This window comes from Podarcis raffonei, chromosome Z (assembly GCF_027172205.1).
Source record: "Podarcis raffonei isolate rPodRaf1 chromosome Z, rPodRaf1.pri, whole genome shotgun sequence".
In the NCBI taxonomy this organism is placed as follows: Eukaryota; Metazoa; Chordata; class Lepidosauria; order Squamata; family Lacertidae; genus Podarcis; species Podarcis raffonei.
The window spans coordinates 6536563-6548753 of NC_070621.1; the positions used below are offsets into that span (position 1 = coordinate 6536563).

A 12191-nucleotide genomic window follows, 5' to 3' on the forward strand; every position below is an offset into this window, starting at 1 on the left:
AGGATCCACGGGGCAGCAGATCTTGATATAGATATTTATTCCCCACCTTGTTCCTGATGTAGATCTTTACTCACCCCTTCTTTCCTGGCAGGGAAGGAATGCACAATTTTGTGGTTTGCCGCAAGTACCAAAAAGTCTTGGGGTGGCCCTGAGTGTAGTGCCCTTTCCAATTAGGGATGAATGAATCAGTCAGTGCGTTGCATCCCAGTTCTACACAGAATAGACACAATGAAATTCATGTGCATAAGTGAGTTTACTATGACTGTGTCAAAGTTTGAACAAAATCTATTGTCAGTTTCACATAGGTTAATTCATAAGTTTATTCAATCTTGTTCATTTCATCCACAGGCTGGGGGGGGGGGAGATCCAGTCTTCCAGGCCTCTCTTTATGGACCTTGGGACTTTTCCTAGATCACACCACTGTGTCCCCCATGATATTCTTGCATAGAAGCTCCTGGCAGTGATCCCACTTGGTGCCTCCGTAGAGAAACTGTACGGCTGGTTCAGCCCTACAACTGAGATCACCTGGAAGGCCTCAGCCAACACACCCCATGCCATCATCCACCTCCAGGCATGCTTCAGGTAGCTGTGGAATTGACCCCACACAACTGCTGCCTGCTTCTGGTGGCTCCAGGTGGAGTCAATGCCTTCTCCTCCCTTCCATCACTTTGCAGTCAAGAAGTGTCAGGGACTGGGCATAGGAGGAATGGTGGAGACTTCCCACAGGTATTCATGCCTTACAGAATTGAAGGCCTTGGCCTGGTCAAGGGAGATGATGTATCTGGATCATTGGCCCTGCTTCACAACCTCCAGCATCTCCCTGAAGATGCACAAGAAGTCCATCATGTTTCTCCCTGGAATTTGTTTGTCTGACCCCAATGCAACACATCACTGACCTTGTTCATGCATTGCAGAAACAAATGAGCCTTCAGTTCTTGATGTCATAGAAGAGAATCATAGAATGATGGAATTGTAGAGTTGAAAAGGTCCCCAAGGCTCATCTACCCAAACCTCCTGCAATGCAGGAATCTCAGCTAAAGCATCAATGACAGATGATCACCCAACCGCTGCTTAAAAACCTCTAAGGAATGAGAGCCCACAAATTCCCAAGGGAAACAGTTCCACTGCTGAACAGCTCCTACTGTCAGAAAGTTCTTCCTGATGTTTATTTGGAATCTCCTTTCTTGTAATGTGAAGCCACATTTGAGCCTTAGTCTCCACAGCATGAGAAAACAAGCTTTTTCCCTCCTCCATTTGATAGCCCTTGATATATTCGAAGATGGCTATTATATCTCCTCTCAGTCTTCTCTTTCCCAGGCTAAACATACCCAGCTAGAAAACAACTTTAATGTTGTATTTCAGCTGTGCCGAGACTGGTATAATTGGAGCTCCTTCTGCACTGGTACCCTGTTCAAAAGCTAGAATTTGCTCGTACTGCTCCTTGGCCTGGCTTTCTTTTACCAAATCAATCTTTTTCTGTAGAATTAGAATGTATTTCAGTTTCATGATCTCCATAGCAGCTAAGTGTTCTTAGGTCTGTGGCTGAGGATATGACTCATCGCCAGTTATTAACAGCAGAGCTGTGTCCATGACAGCTGCTCCGTTTAACATAGCAGCCATCAAAATATCATGGCCAGGACAATCCACGAAATAGACATGCCTAACTAGTTAAATATTCCCTTTGGTCCCAGAAGTATCTGTTGGGAATTTGTCAGGTATACTGCTCCCACAGGATTGGTAACATTCTGGTTGAGAACAACCTGGATCATGACGTTCGTAAATCTTAGCTTTGGCATAGCCCAGCTTGATAGTGATATTTCTCTCCAGTTCATTTTTGAATCAACAGTATGAACTTCAGAAATAGATTTTACTACTATGGACTTTCCATAAGCTACATGGTCAATTGTACCTACCGTATTTTTCGCTCTATAACACGCACCCGACCATAACACGCACGTAGTTTTTAGAGGAGGAAAATCCGTAGGCATGCCACCCGTAGGCATTCCCTCCATAACACGCACAGACATTTCCCCTTACTTTCTAGGAGGAAAAAAGTGAGTGTTATAGTGCAAAAAATACGGTATATTAATTGTAGCTTGCCTGCTGATGACTTCCGGTGACAGAGGTGTCAACTTATTTACTTCTAAGGTACTCAGGGAGAGGTGTGGCTGCTCCAGAGTCACTCCTGCCTCATCGCCTGCGATCTTGAGGGAGTTGTCTTTGTCCTCAAGTCATTGTAGAAGAAAGGTGTGCAAATGGGTCTCTTTGGGAGAAAACAGCCTCAGGCTGGAATGCCAGTTAATGGAGTCTGTATGAGGAGAGAAAGACCTTTGATTTCAGGTCTGTTTGGTGTAATTTTATATTACTAAGAAGCTGAACCTTTTCTTGGACATGCACATAATTTTATACTACTATAGTAATCTATGCTATTATTGGTTCATCTAACCACAATGGACTCAGTTCATTCCTTTATTGTATGTACCACAGCTAAAGATGGTAGCAAAGACTCCACCTCATAACTGCAAGACACCTCGTACTTTGCCTTCCTCCTCTGCCAACATGGCCTCCGGTGAAGGTGCCACCATGTACTCTGCCGAAGCCACCACCCCTGGCACAATCTCCTCCTCTGTGGCCTCCTCCTCCTCCACCACCATCAATGCAGCCTTTGCCAAAGCCACTACTGCAGGAACAATTTCTGCTGAACCTGCCAGCGTGGCATCTGTTGAAGCTGCTGCTGTTGGTGCATACTTCCAGAAGCCAGCTTCCAGAAGTGTCATAATGGAAGGAGGAGAAAAGTGGTGACACACAGAGGCAAATGTGGGTTTTGCTTCAATTTGTGGTCCCATGCTCTTGTGCGAGCCAACTGATTTGCACCACAGGGTGGGACAAAAAAATGCCCTTACTTTTATCCCACACTCTGGTGCTGCCAGAGCCCAGGAGCCAAAACGGGACATTTGGGATTGGAATCAGAAACTGGAATGGCTTCTGTCAATCCAGGATATCCCACTTAAAATGGGACAGTTGTGTCCCATATCTTCCAGTGGTGGCTGATGTCCGTTGGGACTGGTATGGCAGAAGGCAGGGAGGTCAACCATAAGTGGAGCCAGAGCCAATGACAGACAAATCCAACTAATCCTAGCTTTGTTCTCACCCTCCTTCCCGCAGAGTTTTACAAGGGCAACACTGAGACAAAATGCGAGGAACCTGACACACGGTGCCTGTCCTGGCCCTTGTTGCCAGGCAAAGAACTTGAACACCCAACTCAGCTTCTGCCAAAGGCTTTAAAACATAAATCAGAGTGGTACATAAAGAAGTGTCAGGGCTGGACTCAGATGCAGGTCAGCATGAAAGAAGCAGAGCTCTGTTGTCAGTGAAGTTAACTCTTTATTCAAGGAAACTACATACAACTCAGCAACACTTCCCAGCAGGTCTTGCCCCTATGGAGCAGTTGCCAGGACTGAAGGTTTTTGCCTTCCATCCTTTCTAAGGCTCCTCCTCTCCTGGATGTTTCCCAAGCAGTCTCAAACTGCATATGTGCACTCCTGGCCTGCTCTTCTTATTCTGGGCATTTATGGAGAGCAAGGGGGAGGGGAGCTTGTTGCAGCAGGAGAGGGAGATTCCCTGAATTCTTCAGCAGTTTCTACACACACACACACACACACACACACATCATGCTTCAGTCTCGGAGACTGAACTGCTCCCTGTCACAGGCTCTTCCTGCTCACTAAACCCTGTAGCCTCTTCAGCATCCAGCAGCACCAATTCCCTAGCTCTGAGTCTTCCTCTTCGGGGTTTCCCTTGGGAGATCCCTGGCTGGTGCCTCCCACCACTCCTTTTTGTCCAGCCGGTCCCTGACAGCAAGACACAATTACAAGGTACAGCAAGTGTGCAAGAGGATAAGATACATAGCTAGGTACAAGCTAAGACATTGATCCATAAGTGGCACACCCTCTGCATCTTCCTTTTGATGGATGGGGTAAGGCATAGCTTTAGTATGACAAATGTTACAAGACTGGATGAGCAAATGGCACCCCTCCAGGCGAATTCAGCTCATGAGGTCTGTTTACAACAGTGCTGTTAGCTCCATGTCCTAGGAGAGGAAAGTGTCACTAGGTTAGCATTTTATTTACTCTTCAGAAGGAGCCTCACTGCTGACAGGGGAATACCAGTGGCAGTTCCATGGGTGGAGGGATCTAACTATGGGTGGTCAGCGACATTGGAACTAAACACTCTTCTGCTAATTAGCTTGGTCCCTTCCTGGGATCCAGTTCTCCATCTTCGAAATGATTAATCCCTTCCTTGGCTCTGACACTTGTTAGGGTCCTACTGACACCTTCCCACACCCTACCAGGATCCTCCTCACGGTCATCCAGCTCCAGCTTTCTAAGCTCTTCCCATTTCCTCCTAGGATTAGACCACCCACCCCATGACACTTCCATGGGATTCATGACACTGTCATCCTTTGAACGGGTTGTAAGCAAGAAGGCAGGCAGTTGGGAGTTTGCTGAGGGCAGACTCAGGTTAGTGGCTATTGCCCCATTCACCCTGATGGATCTGCCTCCACAGATACCTTCCATAAATTAGGTAATTTAAAAATAACTGGGAAAGGGGGACTCACATAAATATATTGCTCCACACAGCCATATGTATCGGCACAATGACCAAAACAATATGGCTGTATTAACAGATACTACCTACCTTTTAATGGATCTCAGCTGCCAGGATTAGCTACCAGTAATGTACTTTGAGCTGTCAGGCAATATCGCAAACTGTGAGTGCATTACACGTTATAGGCATCAATTTTTTTCTAAGTGAAAAGGCATTTCAAATTCAAAACACTTCACATCTAATGATGGGAAATTATCTTGATGGATCCCCTTCAGTTGGGAGGGAGAAGTGAGAGAGAACCACAACTGATCAGGAAGTGGTGAATTGTATACCCCACCCCCACCCTCAATCTACCCAGAGAAAGCTGAAAGGCATATGTCTGGATGAAGCAGATTGGGAATCTAAAAGCAAATGGAAGAAGACATTTTGAGGCTGCTCTGGTTGTCAGAAAATGAATGAGTACATGGAGCTATCGCCCTATGGCCAGAGCTTTCATAGGAATGACAAATGATTCAGATGAGGATGATTTTTGGAATTTCAGGGTTCATTTGGTTGTGATTCCTGCATTGCAGGGGGTTGAACTCGATGGCCCTTGGGGTCCTTTCCAATTCTACAGTTATGTGATTCCATACTGAAGTTCCAAAGGACATATTCTTCTTCCCAAAGTGGAACCAATACATCCAACACTCCTCATGACATTTGAAGAAGGCTGCTGAATCAGGCCCAAGGCACGTCTAGAAGATAACTACTAATTCCAAAGATGTTGCCTTTCATACACTTCACACAGATGTGTGAACCTGAGAATTTCAAATATGGTGAAGCCAAAGACTACAGCATTTACAAAGAAAGTAAACCTCCACCCACCACTGTACCCTATAGCAGTGGTGGAAGATAACCCTTTAGCAGGGATCACAAACTTCCAGTAGGTACACATGGTGAAAGTGTCATGGACACATGTCTTGGGGGGAGGGGAGGCTGTCATAACCCAAAATGACTGCCACATCTAAGAGAACAGAAAAAGAGACAAGATCACAAAAAGGTGTGGCTATGCTCTCCTCCAACAATGGGCCACTGTGGCTGTTCACCAAGGGAAGCTCTTTGGACATCTCTACTCTTCAGGAGAGAAGGTAGGGAGGGTGTTGGTGTTTCGTCATAACAGAAAGGAGGGAGGTTGTGGGTGTTGAGTCCTGTCATATAATGAAATGCGAGCATCTTTGAAGGGAAGTGTTGTTCAATGTAGGAGAGGCAGAGTCACTGCAGACAGAAACAAGCAAACACTCTCTCATGCATTCTGCATTTTTCAGGCAATATTATTCCGCGGGTTCCAAAGGAAATACTAGTGAGCACATGGTTGCCTGTGAGGACTGTGTTGGCTACCCCTGCCATTACACAATCTTCAGCAACCTGGCATCCTGTAGATGTTTTGTAATACAACACCCATCAGCCCAAGGAATTACAGCTGTGGTGGCTGGACTTATGAGAGTTGTAGCCAAAACATCTAGAGGCTGCCAGGTTGGCAAGGGCTGTTTTGAAGAAACAGAATGTCTAAGAACCAAAAGAATGAGTCGGACAAGCTGATTGACAGTCTTTCTGCACTCTCTTGTTTTTTGCCTGAAAACCAAACTGGTTACTGCTGCATTTCTGGTCCAGGTCAGGAGCCCTGAGGCAAAATGGCACCATCCCACCTGTCAGGAGGGATTTCAATATGAAATAGTATTTTCTAAGGCGGCGGGGGAGCGGGGGAACAGCCCTTTGAGATTGCCTCATTAGTCAGGGAGCATTTGCATGCCTATGGCTGAAGGCAAAGGATGACCTTAAGTTGCATTATCACAAGGAACATGATGTTTCACTTGGGGCAGGAGAAGGCAGCAGGAAATTAAAGCTGCAGACATTAGGAACTGGGGCTTTGATGGCCCTCTCCTAGCCAACATGGCATACATAATAAATGGTACTAAAATAACAGGGTTGCAGGTTGGAACCATAGCTAGGTAGGAAACTGTTTCTTTCCTGGAAGCCACAATCAGGACTATATTAAGGACCCAAAATACTGATAGGCCAAGGCCACAAACTACTTGTGTGCTGTAGTTGCAATTTAAAATGGAGATGTTTCCATAAAGTGCCAGCTCTAGGGATGTGTTTGTGTTTACAAGCAAGTGGTGTATAAATTTTATGAATAAAATAAGTCAATATCCCAGACCCTCAACCTGGTCTCCCTGCCCAAGCTGCAAGGCTCTGTCCTCTTGCTATATATAGTCTCCTCAATGTGTAACTCAGAACCAGTTCTCCCTATCTCACTCCCTATCTCCCAACCTGAAACCTGTTTAAAATCTCAACTCAAATCCTATCCCTCTTCTCAAATCCACCCCTATCTCTCATCTTAAATCCAGCCCCCCCTCTCTCAGAAACTGCTCCTTTTATTCTTCCCCCCAAAGTCCTGTTCTTCTCCCCACTGTGGCCAGCTGACTCTGTAGCCAATGAACTAGAGGCTCCAGCACTCTGGTGAAGTTTCAGAGGAAATGCATCACCACTCTAGTCCGGCTCTGCTGTCCATCACAGATCCACTCTAAATCAACAGCCTTTTGTGTACACAGGTTGCTTTCAGCCAGATGAATGACCAGCAGGTCAAGTGAGCAGAAGTACTGAGTGTATTTGGAAAGCACTGGTCTAAAATCGCACCACAGCATCGCAGTCTGGAAATGCAGGAAAACATGTGCCCAGGAACAGTGGTGGAGCTTTATGCTCCAGCACAGGGGTGCTGAGAGCAGGCAGGAGTGTGGTGCACGTCCCGGGAGTGTGGTGCCTAGCACGGGCGGTGGGGCAGCCATGATGGCACCCCACTGGGATCGTGCTGCTGGGGGCGGTGTGCTCCCCCCTGCCCCCTCTTCCTCCACCAGTGCCCAAGAAAACATGCACCCAAGGCAGAAGGCATAGCTGGTGAGACCACAGCATGCTGTTCCACCCAGAGCATTGTATGGTGCCTGATGATCCCACCTTCTTGTAGCCTGAAAATTAAGCAGAATTACTGACGGTAGTGTGCTCCCAAAGAAAGACAGACATGGCCCTGAAATGCACCAAGTCAGCAACACCTCACAGTCATTATCAGCTCAGAAGTAGCAGAAGTAACAGCCCCAATGTGAAAATGTCCATACTCTCTAGGGGATAGCCCCAAGCTCCCCATGGCTGCTCTTAGCACCCAACCACCTGATCAGCTATGATCCATCGTGGTGAATGAACAGCTGGCTGCCTACAGTAAGCCAAAAGCTCAGAAAAACCACGCATGTCCCAGACTGGACTGTCGATTCAAGCCAGCAGAGCCAGCGCAGTCCAGAGGAAAATTGGCCACCCTCCAGGTGCCCGGCTTGAATCCTTGTTGACCTCCCTGGCTGCATTCTCCAGCAGGATCAAGGCGAGGTCTCTTCGGTGATCCTTTTCAACGTGAAAAGAACACACCATTCCTCCCCCTCCCATATCCAGGGGGGGGAAGAGACAGACAGAAATATATTTACATGTCTTTATTTCTGTCTTTCAGCAGTACAGAGAAAACATGTCTGTACACTCTCATCACAACTGCAGAGAGAGAATAACTCCACCCATGTACTTCCAGTACAGGGTCATGTGACACTCTGAGCTAACATCCGGTGCTCAGTACACTGTCCCTTGTTCCCACGGTACATTCCAATAACATCAGTTTCCTGTTTACCATTCCAGCCACCTGGAGCTCGCTTCTGCATTGCTCCTTTTTCGTAACATGGACATGGGAGAATTGGAATAAGATCCTAGTGCCCCTATTGCATTGGTCAGTCTCTGAACAGCACATGAACTCTGAATCTTTACAGCTGACATCAACAAAGCACAAAGCCATGATGAGGAGTTGGTTTTGAAGCTGTGACATATTTGCTCACTCTCAGAGAGCCAAAAGGGTCAGTGTGAATGCCGCCCAGAAAAAGTGAGGCCTCATAAGGGGACCAACAAACAGAAGGAACTCAAGGCAGCACATGCATTTGGTTAACAGGTGCTTCCTGCCAGGACCAGGCCTGCTTAGCTTCATCAAGGTGGTAGCTTCATGTGCCTTCAAACCATACCCTGGGACCAGGATATCCCTAGCATTGGTTGGGAGTAAGCTATTCTTAGCATACACTGACCAAACTACATAGGAATAGTCTATAGAGGGATCGGAATAAGGAGACAAAGTGGATGTGGAAGCCAAATAGTTCCATCAGTTCCATCCCGATGATGGCATAATAGCAATTAGGAAATAAACAGAGAACATTATTTTGGCAAGGAATATTGACAGAAGGGCCTGTTGTGCCACAGGTGCCATATCTTGAGACATATCATTTTCTCTTTGTCTCCCAATAACTGAAATTTGCTATGTAGTAAAAGAACAACCCTCCGAGTCACGCAGATGTTTGAGAAGGCATGATTAAATGGCTGATCAGCCTCCAAAGTAGGCCTCGATCTATTCTCCTTCAGTCTTCTCTGACTGGGCTCACCACTAATTATACTTGCATTTCTTCAAATTAGGCGCCTTTGATATGTTGATATGGAGTCTGGCAGTGTGCATTCCCCCTCTGGCCACTGGCAGATCATATCTTGCAAGGAGATAGTGTGAATTAGATAATTGTACTTAACATGAACTAAACCAAAATAAAATCTACATTGGGATGACTGACCATATATATATATGGCTATTTTTTGTTGTTTTTTGCTCCAATGGTATTTTCTATCTGCTGAAATACCTCATTTTTTATTTTTATTTTTAAAATAAACTTTCCCCAACCTGTGTTGGGATACTGCCAGGGAGACAAAGGCCATCATGCCTCCATGTCGATTCCGGACGATCCATCAATCTCCCGTAGAACAGTATCAGTCAATTAGCGACTCAAGCCTCAGAAACAGCTGTCCACATTCCAAGGACTGGTGCACGCCCTTTCGCAGAGTTCGCACAATGAAAGATGTACCCAGGAGAGCATATTTACAACTTTATTCAGCGTTGGTCAGAACAAAGAAAACAACATGACTGCCTGCCTGCGTGTCCAGGCACAGAGAGAAAACAACAGCTATATACAAAACAGAAACTTCCTGTGAGCCGGAAGTACGTAGGCTGTGACACAACAACCTGCTCCCTTTTTAAGGTGGAACGGAAATATCCTAACAACCTGGCACTAGTGTTTTTTATTTTAAAAGGAAGAACTTTGTCTGCATTTTCATGTGAATTTCTCCCAAGAAATTTTGATATGCAATTTTGCCTAATAGAAATATTTTTGCAAAATAATTTCCCAAATATATTGCATTTTTGTATGCTATTTTCACACATACAAACATTTTTTTAAAAAAAATTATTCACTTTTCCCAATCAATACAAACACCAAACCAAAAAGACACGTACAACAAAAAACCATAATAACAATAATAACACAAATTGACAACTCGAATTTAAATATAGTAATATCCCTGGAACATCCGGTCTGATCACAAAGTGGAAACAAGCGGGTTTTCCCTCGGGAGAGAGAGGCCAGCTCCTAGAAGCTAAAAGGGGGTGCTAAAAGGGCACCTTAGCCCCCCAAAACCCCGCTGAAAGGATATTCAGGGGGTAAGGATCCCAGCGCTGCGGAGTAGCGATTCCCCCGGCCGCCAGGTATCTTCTTTAAAGAGGAGATGAGAGCGGCAGGGTAGAAGGGCTTGCAGCGGGACGCCATTGCCAGCCTCTGGGAGCACAGCCCCGAGCCTGCCCACTGGAGCGATCAGCTTTCCAAATTAAAAGAAATCGTTTACGAAGTTCCGAAAGGACTAAAATTTGTTGATTTGGACCCAATTCGATGCAGACAAAGGGTAAAAAGGAGGTCAACTTTGTCTGAATTCCGAAGCGTACACAAGGACTATTATCAGTGCGGAGCGTAACCGTGAGTAAAAAACAAGCGGAGACTGTTTGGCAACTGGAACTATCTTGCTGACTTTTTTTTATATATATTTTTTATGGGACTTACATAAGGAATAAACTGGTGGGGTGAAGAAGATTGAGGGGGTAGAGGGAATAATCCCCTTTCTTTTTAATCTGGAGAATGGCCAAGATGGCGAGGAAGGGTTTTGAGAGCGGACTATTTACTTTTGATTTTAAGTGAACTGCGCAATGAGCTGAAAAGCCCTTATTTTTTGTTATTTTTACACCCTCACTTCAGCAATATTGCTTATTAATAAGGGAAGAAGTATTATTTGCTTTTTATGTTTGTTTGGAGAGTGGATTGGGAATATTTGGAACGTTTATTTTGGTTCTTTGAGAAGATTTTCTCAGAGGATTTCTGCCCCCCCCAATTTGATTGTTTATGAGAAGAAAGCAACGCCATTTTATTTCATTTTTGGACATTGGAAGGGGTTTGGAGTTGTGCTTGTTTATCCTGTCCTCCCCCCCTCAAGGAACTTGGATTGGCTTTTTTTCACTTTTTTTTGTGGGGTTTTCCTTCTTACAGTTTGTTTTTTGTGGCTTTCTGGATTTATCTTTTCCATGGACCTTGCTACCGTGATTTAAAGGATACTTCTGAGAATATTTTTGGGTTTTTTTAAATTATTATAATCACTGTATTGGATCTGGCCGGCCAAGTGGTGAGAAGAATTGAAGAATTTATTTGGGTTTGGCTTTTGTTTTAATTCTCCTTGGCGATTATTTGGTTGAAAATTCCGGAGCGCCCCCTAGTGGACAATCATATAAATACAGTCCTAACAAAATAGAAATTGAACTTTAAGTAAACTTATTAGTGCATTAAAAACTATTAGTTTAATTTGATTAAATTTACAAGATGTCTCACTTACAGAAGAAAGGTGAAGCAGGGGCACCAGCAGAAAGGAAGGGTTCTAGACAAGAATCTGACATAAAAGGGTACTTAATAAAGATGTTCACAGAACTCAAAGCAGATTTTAAATCAGAAATACAAAAAGTGAGAAAAATATAGAGACAAAATTGGAGTTGGTGGATGAAAAAATAGATGTGACTGTGGAAAAAATTGATGAAACAGTTAAAGAAATAAAGGGGCAGATGAAAGATATGATAAATAGGACACAAAATCTGGAAGAAGGGGCTAAAAAGGTTAAAACAGAAGTCAAGGAGATTAGAAAAGAAGAAGAAAAAATTAAAGCAGAAGTAGCAGAGGTCACTAAGACACAAGAGGAATTGTGGGATGCTATTGCGATGAATGAACTGAGACAGAAGGAGAACAATCTAAGATTTAGAATGGTACCAGAGTCCCAAGGAGAAGAAATAAAGGAGAAATTAATCAAAGAAATTGCCATATGGCTTGAGATGCAGGAAGAGGACGTCGCAAAGACAATACAAAATGCTTTCAGAATTAAAGTGAGATCAACAAAAGCTAAGAAGTTTCCAGGAGACTGTTTGGTGATATTTAAAGATAGAGAAATGAAAAATTTGATTTTGCAAAAGAATAGGGAGAAAAGACTGAATATTTAGGGGAGCAACATAATTATCTTTAAAGACGTCCTACTTCGGTTGTTGAAAAAACGGAACCAATATCAACAGCTGGTGCAAGCTTTGAGAAAAAATAAAATTGAATTTAGATGGGAATTCCCAGAAG

At 44.5% G+C, this 12191-nt stretch overlaps 1 long non-coding RNA gene and 1 pseudogene across 1 annotated transcript; both read right to left on the minus strand.

Annotated features, from left to right (window-relative positions):
- Positions 1-1332: 1332 nt before the first annotated feature.
- Positions 1333-2777, minus strand: LOC128406938 (eukaryotic translation initiation factor 2 subunit 3-like; annotated as a pseudogene).
- A 587-nt stretch (positions 2778-3364) lies between these two features.
- On the minus strand, positions 3365-5116 carry LOC128406534 (uncharacterized). Its single transcript, XR_008328518.1, has 2 exons — positions 4699-5116; positions 3365-4090 (listed from the first exon to the last, which is right to left on the minus strand). It is a non-coding gene; the product is annotated as an uncharacterized LOC128406534 (long non-coding RNA).
- Between the last annotated feature and the right edge of the window lie 7075 nt (positions 5117-12191).